Source organism: Aethalodelphis obliquidens, unplaced genomic scaffold, assembly GCF_003676395.1.
Source record: "Aethalodelphis obliquidens isolate GAN/ISIS:26980383/991018 unplaced genomic scaffold, ASM367639v1 scaffold4, whole genome shotgun sequence".
Lineage (NCBI taxonomy): Eukaryota > Metazoa > Chordata > Mammalia > Artiodactyla > Delphinidae > Aethalodelphis > Aethalodelphis obliquidens.
This window is the reverse complement of record NW_020837948.1, coordinates 81734142-81749195: the sequence shown is the minus strand read 5'-3', so window position 1 is coordinate 81749195 and position 15054 is coordinate 81734142. Positions and strand designations below refer to the sequence as shown.

The following is a 15054-nucleotide window of genomic DNA, read 5'->3' as shown; positions in this document are numbered from 1 at the left end:
AGACTCTGCAGAGCTTCTGTTTCCTCCAGGGCAACACCCTTCCTTTTCCCATGCTTCCTCTTCCTCAAGCCGCAGAGCAGAAGCAAGAGCCCAGGGGTCAGAGCTGAACACAGGAAGTGGAGGGGCACAGGTCTCAGTCTGCAGCGGTAAGAGACCAGGAGCCAGTCCAGGGACGGCAGTCTTGGTGAGCAGACCATCAAGCTATTACTTTAAGGCGCCTCAGGGCCTGGGCCACCTGCCTCAGGTATAAACCAAAAGATAACTGAGTGGGGGTGGAGAGGTCCCAGCATCCCTGGGTCTATCATCTCCTCCCCCGCTGGGAAGCTCACCAGCTCTCCTTAAGCCCAGGACTCACTTTACTCACTCCTGGAGCAGGTGGATGCCCACCTGGTGTGTGATTTCAGAGGAATCAGAAAACCCTCTCAGCCAGAAACCCCACCAACTCGAGGTTTCTTTCGGGTTAATCACCTTCCTTTACAAAGTCTATTATTAAAGAGGAGAAAGAAGTGAACAGGCAACCACATGGTGCTGTACCAAGAAGAGTGCAGACAGAGGTAGGCTTTGAATCTGCTGGAAAATTGGGCCTTTGGGTCCTTGCTCAGGAAGAAAGAGGAAAAGAAAGAGTGTCTGTCAAATTAGCAATCACATATGCTGACATTCCACCTAAAAACAGTAACAGGAAAACCAAAACAATTCTCGAGCTACTCCATGATTTGAGGCCCTCCCCTGTTCACCCCACAGAGGAAAACAAAACACAACCAACACAGCAGCCTGACTGGGATGACTTATTTCATCATGTTGTTTCCTTCCTAATGACTGGTTGATACCCACCCCCCGAACTGGGGCGTGTGGGAGATGGGACAAGAGGTCAGTGTGAATTATGAGTATGAACACGTCTCCCAGTTCATTGGGGACAATAATGACCTCAGATATTCTATGAGAGGGTCCCGGTGTACACTGTATCTGATCAGAATGTGTGTTTTAACTTTTAGCTAAGAAAGCAAGGTCATGATAAATAGCCTTGGGAAGGCAATGTTTTTCTTTCAATCAGGAAAACCGGTTTGCCTTTTACTAGCTGGGTAACTGAGCAACAGTTTTCTCATAAGCACATGGGGTGATGCTAGTTGACTCACAGGGTGGTGAGGGATAAACCGAGTTAGATAACGTACCTAAGGCTGCTATTAAAATGCCTGGGACTTAGACCTTCAACAAATGGCAGCTTTGAAATGGACGGTAATTATCAGTTAGAATCCATTAAACCTGTAACCTGCCTTCACTGACCAAGCTCGCTTTAATTGTCGCTACAAAAGACTTGCAAAACACTCCAGGTGTCACATAGCCTAAACAATAAGATGTTTGTTTGCCCAAGTTGTTCTTCAGGAACTTGGAATCAACGGTGTCCAATTTGAGCTCGAGCCAGTTAGGACTGGTTAAGACCACCAACCCTCCAACTGGGCATTCACGAGCCTCCGTTCCATGACCTTTTGACATCAGAGGGCCCAAAACTCACCCCCAGAAGGTGCTAACACCACCGTTTTCTGAACATGTAGCCCATGAGAAAAGCCTGTAGCTTAGTTGCACCTGCACAGGACAATGATTACCTCACCTTTTCTTATTTCCAATCACCTTCCCTCACACTCCCCACACCTCAGCTTTATCCCATGAATATCCCAAGCTCCTTGCCTTCAGGGAGGCCGATTTGAGATTTGTTTTCCCGTTTTCCCACTTGGCTGTCTCATGAATAAACCCTTTCTCTGCTGCAAACCTCAGCACCTCAATGTCTGGCTTGTTGCACATCGGGCAAATGAACCTAGTTTGGTAACAGTTTTATTGTTACTTGGGTGTTCAGAGAGCAACCTGTAGGCATGGGACACAGGCTTTGGGAAAAAGTTCTTCTTGGTGAGTTATATGGATGGATGTAGAAAGTTTAGGTACAGAACTTCCTGGTGGCGCAGTGGTTAAGAATCTCCCTGCCAATGCAGGGGACACGGGTTCGAGCCCTGGGCCGGGAAGATCCCACATGCCGCGGAGCAACTAAGCCTGTGCGCCACAATTACTGAGCCTGCGCTCTAGATCCCATGAGCCACAGCTACTGAGCCCGTGGGCCACAACTACTGAAGCCCATGCACCTAGAGCCCATGCTCCGCAACAAGAGAAGCCACCGTAATGAGAAGCCCATGCACTGCAACAAAGAGTAGCCCCCGCTCATTGCAACTAGAGAAAGCCCACGCCCAGCAACAAAGACCCAGCGCAGCCAAAAATAAAAATAAATTAATTTAAAAAAAAGAAAGCTTAGGTACAGGTAAGTCCCTTGCACTGCCAGGAGCGCTGGGAAGAGTGGGAAGAGGACCTTATTAGCACAGGAACATGAGGTTCCAGGTAGCAGAAGGCTCTGGTTCCCAATGGCAAGTAGGGGAATCCATTTGGGTGGAGCCCAGATCCCAATCAGTTCCTTCCTTCCCCACCTACACCCTGCCCCTGACATTGTCGACTCCCACATGAGGGGTACAGAGGCCTCTGGGGACCTCAGGTCAAGGCCAGGTGCACTAAAGGGGAGGAGAAGGACATAGGGAGGGAGTGCCCTGAGGGCTCAGAACAGGGCCTCCAGCTCTCACTCCACCAACTAGAGCCCAAAGGACAACGATCCCTGGAGATTCGCTCAGACTTGTCTCAGCCTGCGTCAGGCACACATCATTCATCTACACGAGCAGGTTATCCGAGTCCAGCCTGCATCTAAGCCTTCAAGAATGCAGGAAAACCTGGTCAGCCTTCCCTCCACTACTTAATCCTCGCCTGGCCCAGGAGCTTACTGATGCAATGCCGCCTTCCTTCCTGTGTCTAGACGTGGGGGACACCAGAGCCTTGGCACAGCAGGGGCCTGAGATGTGGCTGAACCCCTCACCTTGTAGAGGAGGACGCTGGTGTTCTAAGAGTTAGGAGACTTGCCCAGTCACACACCTAAGTGATGGTACAGCCTGGATCGAAGGCGGTATCTCAGCCGCCTCTTAATTATGCTGCATGCGGGTACTTGTCCTGCAGCCCCCGAGAAATGTGATCATTCTCACGGTGTCCTGCAGGGAACACACTTCAAAGTCTGGAGTCAAATCCAGGCTCTGATGGCTGAATGATCTTAGACAAGCCACTGAACCTCAGCCTCATCATCCACAAATTAACGTAATAATCTGCACTGGTTTCCTTGAGGATTAAATGAGACAGTATCTAACATAGCGAGTGCGTGCGCTCAACACCAGAGATACTCAGCGCTGCTTACTACTATCATTAATTAAGCTGCGATCGGTCACTGAACTTCAGATTCCTGGAGAAAGCTAGAGGGTCAGGAACCTGGGGAAAGAAGACTCTTCTGAGAAGGAGAAAGCAAAGGCCGGTTAGCTTCACGTCTCTGGCAATTCTGAGGCCCGCTAAACTCAAGATCCCACAGGGGAACTGGGTCCAAGGCCAGAGAACAGAGAGCTCAAAACTTTAAGTTTCTCTAGGCTGTTTTATCACGTTCTTTCTCAAGCATTTAACCTTGGAACATAGGGGACTCAGGGTCAGTAGGAAGAGCACTGAAAGTGACAGGCACAGTGCAGCAGAGCTGTCCTTGGGATGGAAGCAGAATCCCTGGGACGGCGGCGTCCTCACTGGGATGACGTATCTAATAATCCTCCTACAATGACTTCAAACTTTAAAAAAAAAAAAAAAGAGAGACAAGATGAAGAAAATTAACCCTGAAAGTTATTCAGTATCAAATTACAGCAACTGATTCTTTGTCAACAGCCATAGAGCTAACAAAACAAAACAAAAGCTGCTGAAACAAGATGGCGTCTGCCCCACTGACGAGTTTTATGCTGGAATTCCAGCTGCTGCCCTATTGACCAAGATACAGTCACACGTTTTTTGAATTATTATTGTCCTAAATTTAACTACCCAAAATGCAAAAATAATCTTTCTTATGGATATTTTTTAAAGGGAGGATTGGAAGGAAAGAAAACTCAAATTTTAAGGACCAAGGCCAACTACTTAAAAATCTGAGTGTTTGTTCTAGAGAAAGATAACCTTGGCTTCACTCTAAAAACTGTGTTTCGCACTTAGAGAAGTTTCTTTAGTGTTTGTTGTAGAGCTGGTTTGGTGGTGCTGAATTCTCTTAGCTTCTGCTTGTCTGAAAAGCTTTTGACTTCTCCATCGAATCTGAGTGAGATCCTTGCTGGGTAGAATAAACTTGGTTGTAGGTTTTTCTCTTTCATCACTTTAAGTATATCCTGCCACTCCCTTCTGGCCTGCAGAGTTTGTGCTTTGTGATGACCTAGAGGGGTGGGATAGGGAGGCTGGGAGGGAGGCTCAAGAGGGAGGGGATATGAGGACTTGTGTATGCATATGGCTGAATCGCTTTGTTGTGCAACAGAAACTAACAGAGTATTGTGACGCAATTATACTCCAATAAAGATCTATTTTAAAAAAAATAAAAAATAAAAAAAATAAAAATTGTGAATTCAACATTTAGCCCTTTCAATGAGAAAGAAAAGATCAGAAAAGGAAGGGAGCACGTTTGTTCTAATATTTAGCTCTTCTCAAGGTATAACCCACATCTGGAATCATTAGATGTCAAAAATGAGAAAGCGCTTTGTAGACATGGGCTTAGCAAACCATGTCCTTGGTCCATTCCTGCTCCTAAGGACAAACAGTGTGAGTGTGTGTGTGTTGAGAGAGAAAGAAGCTGAGGACTGCACTCAGGGCTCTTCTGATGTCTTACTTCCCTCTACTGGAGAGAGGCCCGAATATGTGTGTGGTGTGTACATGGTGGGGCTGGAGGTGCGGGTGGGAGCATGGGAAGATGGGGGAAGGGAGAGTGTAAAAGCGGAAAGACTAAAACTTACTGTCTCAGGCTTGAAGAAAAGCTTCCTTATGACCTACTGCCGCCTTATGATCAGGCCCCAGCATAGGCAGGAGCAGCAGACAGGCCAACTCTGACCTCACAAACGGGAACTTCAGTCTAAAAATGCTAATCAAACATTTTCTCTGCAGAATCTGCTGGTAAAGAGTTACCTCCAGCATGGACTCAACTATGAACTCATCTCCCAATGGTCAGGGCCCTCTCTCTGAGACTACTTTATGATCTTAGGTTACAAGACAGGCATTGAAAGGGTGATAATTTTGAATTACCAGGGCCCTAGCCTTGATTGGCACCAAATGACCCAGAGAGACTTCCAAGAAATAGAAAAGTGATCTAAACCAGTTAGCCTTAATCTGGGGTCTTCAGATACTCCTTGAAAGTAGTAAAGAAAGTCTGAGAAATTTCTTTAAGACTGTAGTTCAAAAAAAAATGTATCTTTGGATTCCATATATATGTGTTAGCATACAGTATTTGCTTTTCTCTTTCAGACTTACTTTACTCTGTAGGACAGACTCTAGGGGCAGGGCAGGAATAAAGACGCAGACATAGAGAATGGACTTGAGGATACGGGGAGGGGGGAAGGGGAAGCTGGGACAAAGTGAGAGAGTGGTGTGGACATATATATACTACCAAATGGAAAACCTATAGCTAGTGGGAAGCAGCCGCATAGCACAGGGAGATAAGCTCAGTGCTTTGTGACCACCTAGAGGGGTGGGATAGGGAGGGTGGGAGGGAGACATAAGAGGGAGGGGATATGGGGATATGTGTATATGTATACCTGATTCACTCTGTTATACAGCAGGAACTGACACAGCATTATAAAGCAATTCTACTCCAATAAAGATTAAAAAAAAAAAAACAGGGGCTTCCCTGGTGGCGCAGTGGTTGAGAGTCCGCCTGCCGATGCAGGGGACACGGATTCGTGCCCCGGTCCAGGAAGATCCCACATGCCGCGGAGCAGCTGGGCCCGTGAGCCATGGCCGCTGAGCCTGCGCATCCGGAGCCTGTGCTCCACAACGGGAGAGGCCACAACAGTGAGAGGCCCGCGTACCGAGGGAAAAAAAAAAAAAAAACACACACACACACACACAAATAAATTTTGATCAGCCATGCAAAAAAAAAAAAAAACGTATCTTTGGGACTTCCCTGGTGGTCCAGTGGTACGACTCCACACTCCCAATGCAGGGGACCCAGGTTTGAACCCTAGTCAAGGATCTAGATCCCGCATGCTGCAACTAAAAGATCCTGCACACCACAACAAAGATTCCGCATGTGGCAATGAAGATCCCTCGTGCAGCAACTAAGACCCGGCACAGTCAAATAAATAAATAGATATATATATTTTAAAAACTGTATCTTCCCTTGCCTACTCTAATGCTACACTTACTAGACTCCCAAGGTTTTTTTGCTTTTAGCTAAAATTATGTGAATTCATTTCAGTAATAGAGGTATTAACAGTGACTTACCATGTAATCCAATATTTTAAAAATCCAAGCAGAAATTAGAGGGGTTCCTTACATGATAGATTTTTCACTTCACCAAAATATTCAGTGCTTAAAAATTAGCGTTTGTATATGCATTTCACCTTAACCTTTCAATATACATTGAGTCACAGTAAATTTATAATTACAGTTCTACCAAGTCCCTTGGGAACTGTATTTTCAGTTTAGTTCTGACACAAATATTTTAACTGACAGCTGTTCTGGGTGACTGGCTAGCATCCTTTCTGAATGCTGAGAATTTTAATGAGGATAAAATCTAAATCTGAAACTATCCCATCTCTGCACGAGTAAATGGACATCCTCTTCCTTCTCCTCCATTTTTACAGTGATTTTAAAAAAGTTTTTACATACAAAAATCTGTGCATAATTAATGTGTACCATTTGCGTTTAGAGATAAGCATAGTGACTTTAAACAGCGATAACATGTTGACGAACTCAGAATTTTTTCATGTAGATTTCTATTGCATAAAGTAAGGTATAGCCATAATTTCTAAAGACATGTACAAAGAGGACAAAGGGCATTGATGGAACAGGTGTCTTCCCTCCCCTTCTCCCATATGCCCAGGGTAATTGAGATTTGTTCTAAAGTCACTCCTCAAGCAATTGGATTCTATGTAAACTTGTAAGGGTTGATACATGGTCAGCCCAGGAGACGTCAGATTGTTCTTTGTACTTTGTTGACACATCAGCAAGCTGGAAATTGTCCTGAGTAGTAGCTTTGGCATGTTCTAGGTCTGGGCCAATGAGGACCGCAGCCAGGGTAAACCCTTCTTGTTTAAATGGCGGTATCTCATTCCCTAATGACCTTGCCTGCCAAAGGAGCTAGAGGCCTTGATTTCTCAAGAGAGAAGATGCTACATATGGCGGAGCTAAGCTACTTTCTTTTTCTTGGAGGAAAACCCTTGTGAATTTTGAAACACATAGCTCAGAAAACTCCTATCTGGGAAGTAATGTTTTCTATTAGCATCTATTACGTAGCCTGTTGTAATGTGTTAAGTAAAGGAAATGAGGAAATGATGGTTCTTAATCCAAAAGCATAATAAGACAAAGAATGTATACAATGTCCCACATATTTCATAGAATAGCAAAGAATCCTTGGTCTTTTCTGGGACTTCACAGTTAATTCAACAGGATAATTGCTATATAATTATAAAACCCTGCTGATTTATTTAGTATTCTCTTGAAATCAGACCTTGAGTTAAGCACTTGGTGCAAGGAGTTTATCTGAGAGGTGATGCCAGAAAGCAGGAACCAGTGATCTGGGAGAGTGAGACAGAGAAGGAGGGAGAGTTCAGGTGAGGGTGCATTATCTGTCTCCCTGTCTCTGTCTCTCTGTCTCTCTCCCCTCCCCTCTTTTCTCTCTCCTCTTTTAGATCACTCTACAACCGATGGCCATGTGAGTGAGCTTGGAAGAGGAGTCTCCAATCCCAGTCAAGTTTTCGAGAGCTGCAGCTCCAGCTGACAGCTTGACTGCAACCTCATGACAGACCCTGGGCCAGAACTACCCAGCTAAGCCACTCAAAGGTTCCTGAGATTCAGACACTGCGTGAGATAATAAATTTGTTGTTTTAAGCTGCTAAATTCTGAGGTAATTTGTATTGCAGCAAAAGATAAATAATACAGTGTTAGTATTAAGTAGAATATTAAGTGGTAATCAGATATCCGATTTTCAAATACTTGATGACATGAAAAAGTGATGAGTATATATTAGGTGGAAGCAGCAGGAAGCAGAACCTGTGTATGTAGTGTGCAGTGTGCTGCATAAATGTGGTTTTTGTCTGATTAGCCCATGTCCATCCCCTCTTTCTTCCACTAACAGAATTTCCCTTTCTCATAGGAAAACAACTCCACGTGTTTCAAGCGGTGCTGACTCCAAACCGCGTAGGCCAAACAAGTGAATCAGACCAATTTTAAGTTCCTCATTCCTTTGACACCTGGACTTTTTCTTCCTAGAGTCGTTAAGGGAGAGAAGGGCCTTAACTTCCAAAAAAATTAAAGATGGCAAAGGTAGCAGATGCCCTGGATTGAGTGGTTCTCCAAGTCAGAACCAACCTTAGAACTTTCAGGAGCCAGTAAACTCTTTTTGCTTAACTGGGATTGGGGTTCTGTTGTAATATACAATATTAGCCCAAATTTTTATAAAAATAAATAAAATTACTTGCAAACAGAGAAAGTGGTAGAATCTACAAAATCAATGAACTTGCTGCACCAGAATTTCTAAAACACAGATTCTCAGGCTTCACACTTGGGAACTTCGACTCAGTAGTTCTGGATTAGAGACAAGAAGTGTGGATTCTTAACAAGCTCTCCGTATAATAATGATCAACAAACAGCAGTGGAAACAACTGAGCCTACAAGACTAGATTATAGTGAATATTTCTTTTCCTCTACACGTATTTTCCAATTTTATAACGAACAAGTATTATTTGTGTAACGAGTACATTTCTTAAAAGGACAACTGTAACTTAATAATGTTTAATTTTTGACCTGAAACTTTTATTGTGAGGAATCACATACCCCATTGGTTAATAGATAGCAGACATAAAATACTCAGACATGTATTCATTGTGATAAACATTTTCTTGTCTCTGATAAAGAGTACGGTCCAGCTATTGGGGCAAAGTATACAGCAGAAGGGAGAGAGAACCCAGCTCCCCAGGGCCTTTCTTATCTCTCAAAACGTGGATGAGGGTCCCACCAGATCAGGGGAGTCTTGAATCTCCTCCCACTCAGGCTTCTATTTCCTGCTAATGCCAGAAGCACATCATTAATATCCTAACTCCAGCCCCTTCCCTACAAGACAAAGAAACTTCCCCATGACTGTCACACAGACTTACTATCCATCCTGGTCAGATTTCTTCTTTTTAAGAACCCTCAAGAGTTCTGCTGCTGCCCAAGGGACTTCTTGCTAAGGGCTGACCAAGGCAGCAGACCTAACCAATGCCCATCTCCACGATGTTTAAATCTGTGTTTTGTCTACATGTTGATTTTAAAAACTGAAAACAAATAAGGAACACTTATATTGTTATGCCTATGTAATATTGATCACTACAAGGCCAAGCCATGTCCTGGGATTGCAATTCCTTCTCTCACGTCCAAATGACCCTGAAGTTTAGATCTAATGGCTTCTCCCTTCTTACAGGCTATTCATTCCTCAAAAATCATCAGCATTTTTGTCTGTTTGTTTGCTTCAAATTTGGACCTTGGCTTTAGGATGTAGTTTTTTTTTTTTCCCCACAGAGTTTCTAAGTACTCTCTTCGTTGATCTAGAGTTCCAGTCTCCCTTATATCCCACATATGCTGCCTACATGCTTCTCATATCCATTTCCTTCTAGGACATCCTCAAGTAACTTCTCCAGAAATGGTGCATAAGAAAAATGTCTGAGCCACTGAATGTCTGAAAAGTCTTCGTTTTTGTTGACAATGATTCATATTTTGTCTGGCTATAAAAGTATAACTTTGAAATAATTTTACCACTAGTTTTCTCTTGAATAGGAGGACTGAGTAAAAGCTCTGTGTATATATAGCAGAGTTTATCCATTAACGAGATTTTAGAAGGAAGGATGAAAAACATAACTGATTGCTCAGCCATAAAAAGGAACGAAATTGGGTCATTTGTAGAGATGTGGATGGACCTAGAGACTGTCATGCAATGTGAAGTTAAGTCAGAGTAAGATAAATATCATATATTAACGCATATATGTGGAATCTAGAAAAATGGTACAGATGAACCGGTTTGCAAGGCAGAAATAAAGACACAGAGGTAGAGAACAAATGTATGGACACCAAGGGGGGAAAGCAGGGCAGGGGGATGAATTGGAAGATGGGATAGACATATATACACTACTGATACTATGTATAAAATAGATAACTCATGAGAACCTAACGGTATAGCACAAGGATCTACTCAATGCTCTGTGGTGACCTAAATGAGAATGAAATCCAAAAACGAGGGGATATATGTATACATATAGCTGATTCACTTTGCTGTACAGTAGAAACTAACACAATATTGTAAAGCAACTATACTCCAATAAAAATTTTAAAAAAAGAAAAAGAAGAAAAACATAACTGAAAAGCATTGACACACATGTTAGTAGCCCCCAGTTTTCCTTGCATGCTCAAATTCTTTAGGGAAAAAACCTCTCAGTTTTTATTCAGGATGTAAATTACAGCTACCTGCTCTCAAATGGAGACATAAGAGAGGGAATGGGAAGCCAGTGGGCACAGGTCTTTATAGGCAGACTTTTAAGTAAACACTGTGCTTCAGCACCCCCTTCTCTACCTGCGAACAAGGTCACAACTTTTGGGGGTTTGCCATGGCAGAAAACTCCCTCTTTCACTGCATTTTCCCACCTTGGGTTGCAAATTCCTCCTCTTATCTTTCCCAACTTGCAATAGTAATTGAAATATCTCATCTATTGATACCTCCATTCCATTATCTTTACTTTTTTTTTTTTTTTTTACATATGCTTGTTGCTTATCTATTTTTTAAAATTTATTTAGTTATTTATTTATTTATGGCTGCATTGGGTCTTCATTGCTGGGCACGGGCTTTCTCTAGTTGCGGCGAGCGGGGGTTACTCTTCGTTGTGGTGCACGGGTTTCTCATTGCGGCGGCTTCTCTTGTTGCAGAGCACGGGCTCTAGACATGTGGGCTTCACTAGTTGTGGCACGTGGGCTCAGTAGTTGTGACTCACGGGCTCTAGAGTGCAGACTCAGTAGTTGTGGTGCACGGGCTTAGTTGCTCCACAGCATGTGGGGTCTTCCCGGACCAGGGCTTGAACCCGTGTCCCCTGCATTGGCAGGTGGATTCTTAACCACTGCACCACCAGGGAAGTCCCTTTACTTTTATTTATTTGATTTTTTAAATTATTTGTTGGCTACTAGTTTAATGAAGCAATGAAAAGAGACAAACATATATCCTCAGTTTGCCATCTTGAGTAAGAATCTGCCTTCTTTAGGAAGAGCTTTTAAGGTTGGCAAGAAAAGGAGCAACTACTGTATAGACTCTAGTGACACATCTTTTAATCAAGGGCAAAACTCACATGATTTGGAGCAAAGATGAGACATCCTTTTTAAGATGAAGATGGAGATGAAGACCAGCGATTAGCTAATATCTAGGCTCATACATATCTACTCAAGATATTAGACAGTTCCAGCTATCCTGGTCTATCAGAGAGCCTGGGGCCTCCCAATTCCAGCTTGGATGACCAACCAGCCATCACACAGACCTCTTTGACTCCTTTAATAAGGAAGAGGGGGAGTTTAAGATATTTGAGGATTTTCTCTACAGTTTATAAATTATTTCTATTAAAAAATAAACGTTATCAGCTTTAAAAAGACAGTTATAACTATAAGATGTTTTAGATAAGCTTCATGGAAATCACAAAGGGAAAACCTGTAGTATTTGAACAAAAGATAGAGAAAGGAATAAAAGCATACCACCAGAAAAACAAATCAAATCACAAAGAAAGACAGCAAGAGAGGAAGAAACAAAAGAACTATCAAATAGTCAGAAAATAATTAATAAAATGACAATAGTAAGTCTTAACCTATCAACAATTACTTTAAATGCAAATGGATTAAATTCTCCAGCCAAAAGAATAGAACGGCTGAATGGATTTTAAAAACAAGGCCCAACTATATGTGCCTATAAGGGACTGACTTTAGCTTTAAGGACACACACATAGGCTGAAAGCAAAGAAATGGATAAAGATATTCTACACAAACGGTAACCAGAAGAGAGGAGGGGTGGCTATACTTATAGCAGACAAAATAGACTTTAAGTCAAAAACTGTCACAGGAGACAAAGAAGGTCATTATATAATGATAAAGGGGTCAATTCATCAAGAGGGCATAACAATCGTAACTGCATATGTACCCAACATAGGAGCACCTAAATGTATGAAGCAAATATTAACAGAAATGAAGAGAGAAATACACAGCAATACAATAATAGTAAGGAACTTCAATACCCCACTTTCAACAATGGATAGATCATCCGGACAGAGAATCAATAAGGCAACAGTGGACTTGAGCAACACTACAGACCAAATGGACCTGACAGACACATAAAGAACATTTTACCCAACAGCAGCAGAATACACATTCTTCTCAAGTGCAACACAGTACATTCTCTAAGCTAGATCATATGTGCTGGCCACAAAACAAGTCTTAACAAACTTAAGATTGAAATCCTATCAAGTATCTTCTCTCACCACCATGCTGAGAAACTAGAAATCAATCACAGGAGGAAAATTGGAAAATTCACAAATTTGTGAAAATTAAACAACATACTCCTGCACAACATATGGATCAAAGAAGACATCAAAAGAAAAGCAAAAAAAATATCTTGAGACAAACAAAAATGGAAGCACAACACATGAAAACTCATGGAATGCAGCAAAAGCAGTTTTCTAAAAGACAAGTTTATAGCAATGGAAAACAGAATGAATGTTCCTCAAAAAATTAAAAATAGAACTATTATATGATCCAGCAATCCCACTTCTAGGTATTTATGTAAAGAAATTCAGATTAGGATATTGAAGAGACACATACACGCCCATGTTCATTGCAGCATTATTCCAAATAACCAAGATATGGATATAACCTAAATGTCCATCAACAGATGAATAAAGAAAATGTGCTATATATTCTACATATGTGGAACATTACTCAGCCTTAAAAAAAAAAAGAAAAATGAAATCCTGCCATCTGTGACAACATGGATGGACATGGAGGACATTATGTTAAGTGAAACAAGCCAGACACAGAAAGACAAATGCTCTATGATCTCACTTACTTGTGGAATGCAAAATAGTCAAATTCACAGAAGCAGAGAGTAAAATGGTGGTTGCGGGGGGGGGGGGGGGGGGGGGGGGGCAGGGGGCAAATGAGGAGGTGATGGTCAAAGGGTACAGAGTTCCAGTTATATGAGATAAATAAGTTCTTGAGATCTACTAAACAGCATAGTACCTACAGCTAACAATACTATATGGTATGCTTAAAATTTGCTAAGAAGGTAAATCTTAAACTATTCTCACCCCCCAAAATAATGATGATGATAATAATAATAATAATAAAGAGGGCGAGAGAAAACTTTGGGAAGTGATACATACGCTTATAGACTTGATGATGATGGTTCCACAAATGTACACTTATCCCCAAACACATCAAGTTGTATATATTAAATATGTTTGGAGTTTTACATGTTAATCATACCTTAATAAAAAATGTTAATACATAAATAGGTAATAAACAAGAGTTTTTTGTGGATTCATCTGTTATGGTTACTGGATCGTCTAAAACAAAGGGGATGACTCTAGCCCTGAGGAAGGAGGGTGCAGGGGGTTACATTCCTAAATGAAGTTTTAAAGAGACCTCTGTCTTCAAAAGTCCACCCACTGCTCCCTGCTTCTATGAGCATGTCCAGATTTTAATAATTCTTAACTCGGCATTCTATTCAGTTAAATCATTCTGGATAAAACCAAATGAAGTCCTACTGACTTTGCTTTAGAAAGAAAACTATAACCCCAAGAACTGATCTGGGAATAATTCTAGAACTCTAGATAGGAAGCATTTAAGTGTAATTTGTCCTGATGAGATTATCACATCTTAGAGTTGAATTTCCCTCTCATTTTGATGCCTAAGTTTAATCTTCTTTGGCTGTAATACTGAGTGGTGAACATTAAACACTGTTTACTCATTCAGTATTTTTAGATCACACATACCGAGTGATAACTGCTGATTTTATGCATATGTATCTTATATTCACAAATCAGAGGAAGCTACTTCATGGCTCCATTGTTAGGCAAATTAGTGAAGTATTAGAAGAACATTCCCTTCTTCTAAAATTTTCTTTAATATTTTAATTTGAAAGTAAAGTTTAAAGTTATATATGGAAAATAAAACAAAAAATTCTAAAATACGACATCTGAACTATAAATGGATGCTGCAGATTTTATAGAAAATGCGGATGATAACATTTACATTGTAGGGTTGTTGTAACCTTTAGAATAATTATAGACGTAAACATGCTTCTTCAGTCGTAAAGTGTGACACAAATGGAGAACATTATTGTTAACTGCACAGTGATTGGGCTTCTATGGAAGGAAAATTTTTGTAAATGACTGCAGTGTACCAAGCATCACTGGGTTCAGATGGAGGTAAGAAAGCTAGGGAGAGGCTGAGCAGAGAGGCAGCACCCCTAGTTTTAGAGATAAAACCCATTTACCCCTCATTTTTCCCTGGTCTACTCACCTTTGCAAGTAAAACTCATCAAACTCAAAGCCAATGGGATGGGAAACCACAATCAAGTATCAGAAGGGCTTCCACTGGTTTAATCCATTTCTTGGAGGGGTCAGTCAGGTGGAGGGGTGAAGCACAGGCTACCGATGAATATACAGTAAGAGCCTTCAACAGACTGTTCTCACAAAGGCCAGTTAAGGCTGTGGGCAGTGTAAAGACAAAAGCAAATTAAAAATAAGAGGCTTACAATGAGGTATCTCCTCACACCGGTCAGAATGGCCATCATCAAAAAATCTACAAACAGTAAATGCTGGAGAGGGTGTGGAGAAAAGGGAAGCCTCCTGCACTCTTAGTGGGAATGTAAATTGATACAGCCACTATGGAGAACAGTATGGAGGTTCCTTAAAAAAC

The 15054-nt window shown here is 41.8% G+C and overlaps 1 protein-coding gene across 1 annotated transcript in view; it reads right to left on the bottom strand.

The window, feature by feature from the left end:
• SELENOP (selenoprotein P) overlaps positions 1 to 14785 on the bottom strand; it is a 60207-nt gene extending 45422 nt beyond the window's left edge. The window contains exon 1 of the mRNA XM_027101183.1: positions 14656 to 14785. The gene's annotated coding sequence lies outside the window, so the exon portion shown is untranslated. The remainder of the gene's footprint in view (positions 1 to 14655) is intronic.
• Positions 14786 to 15054: the final 269 nt, after the last annotated feature.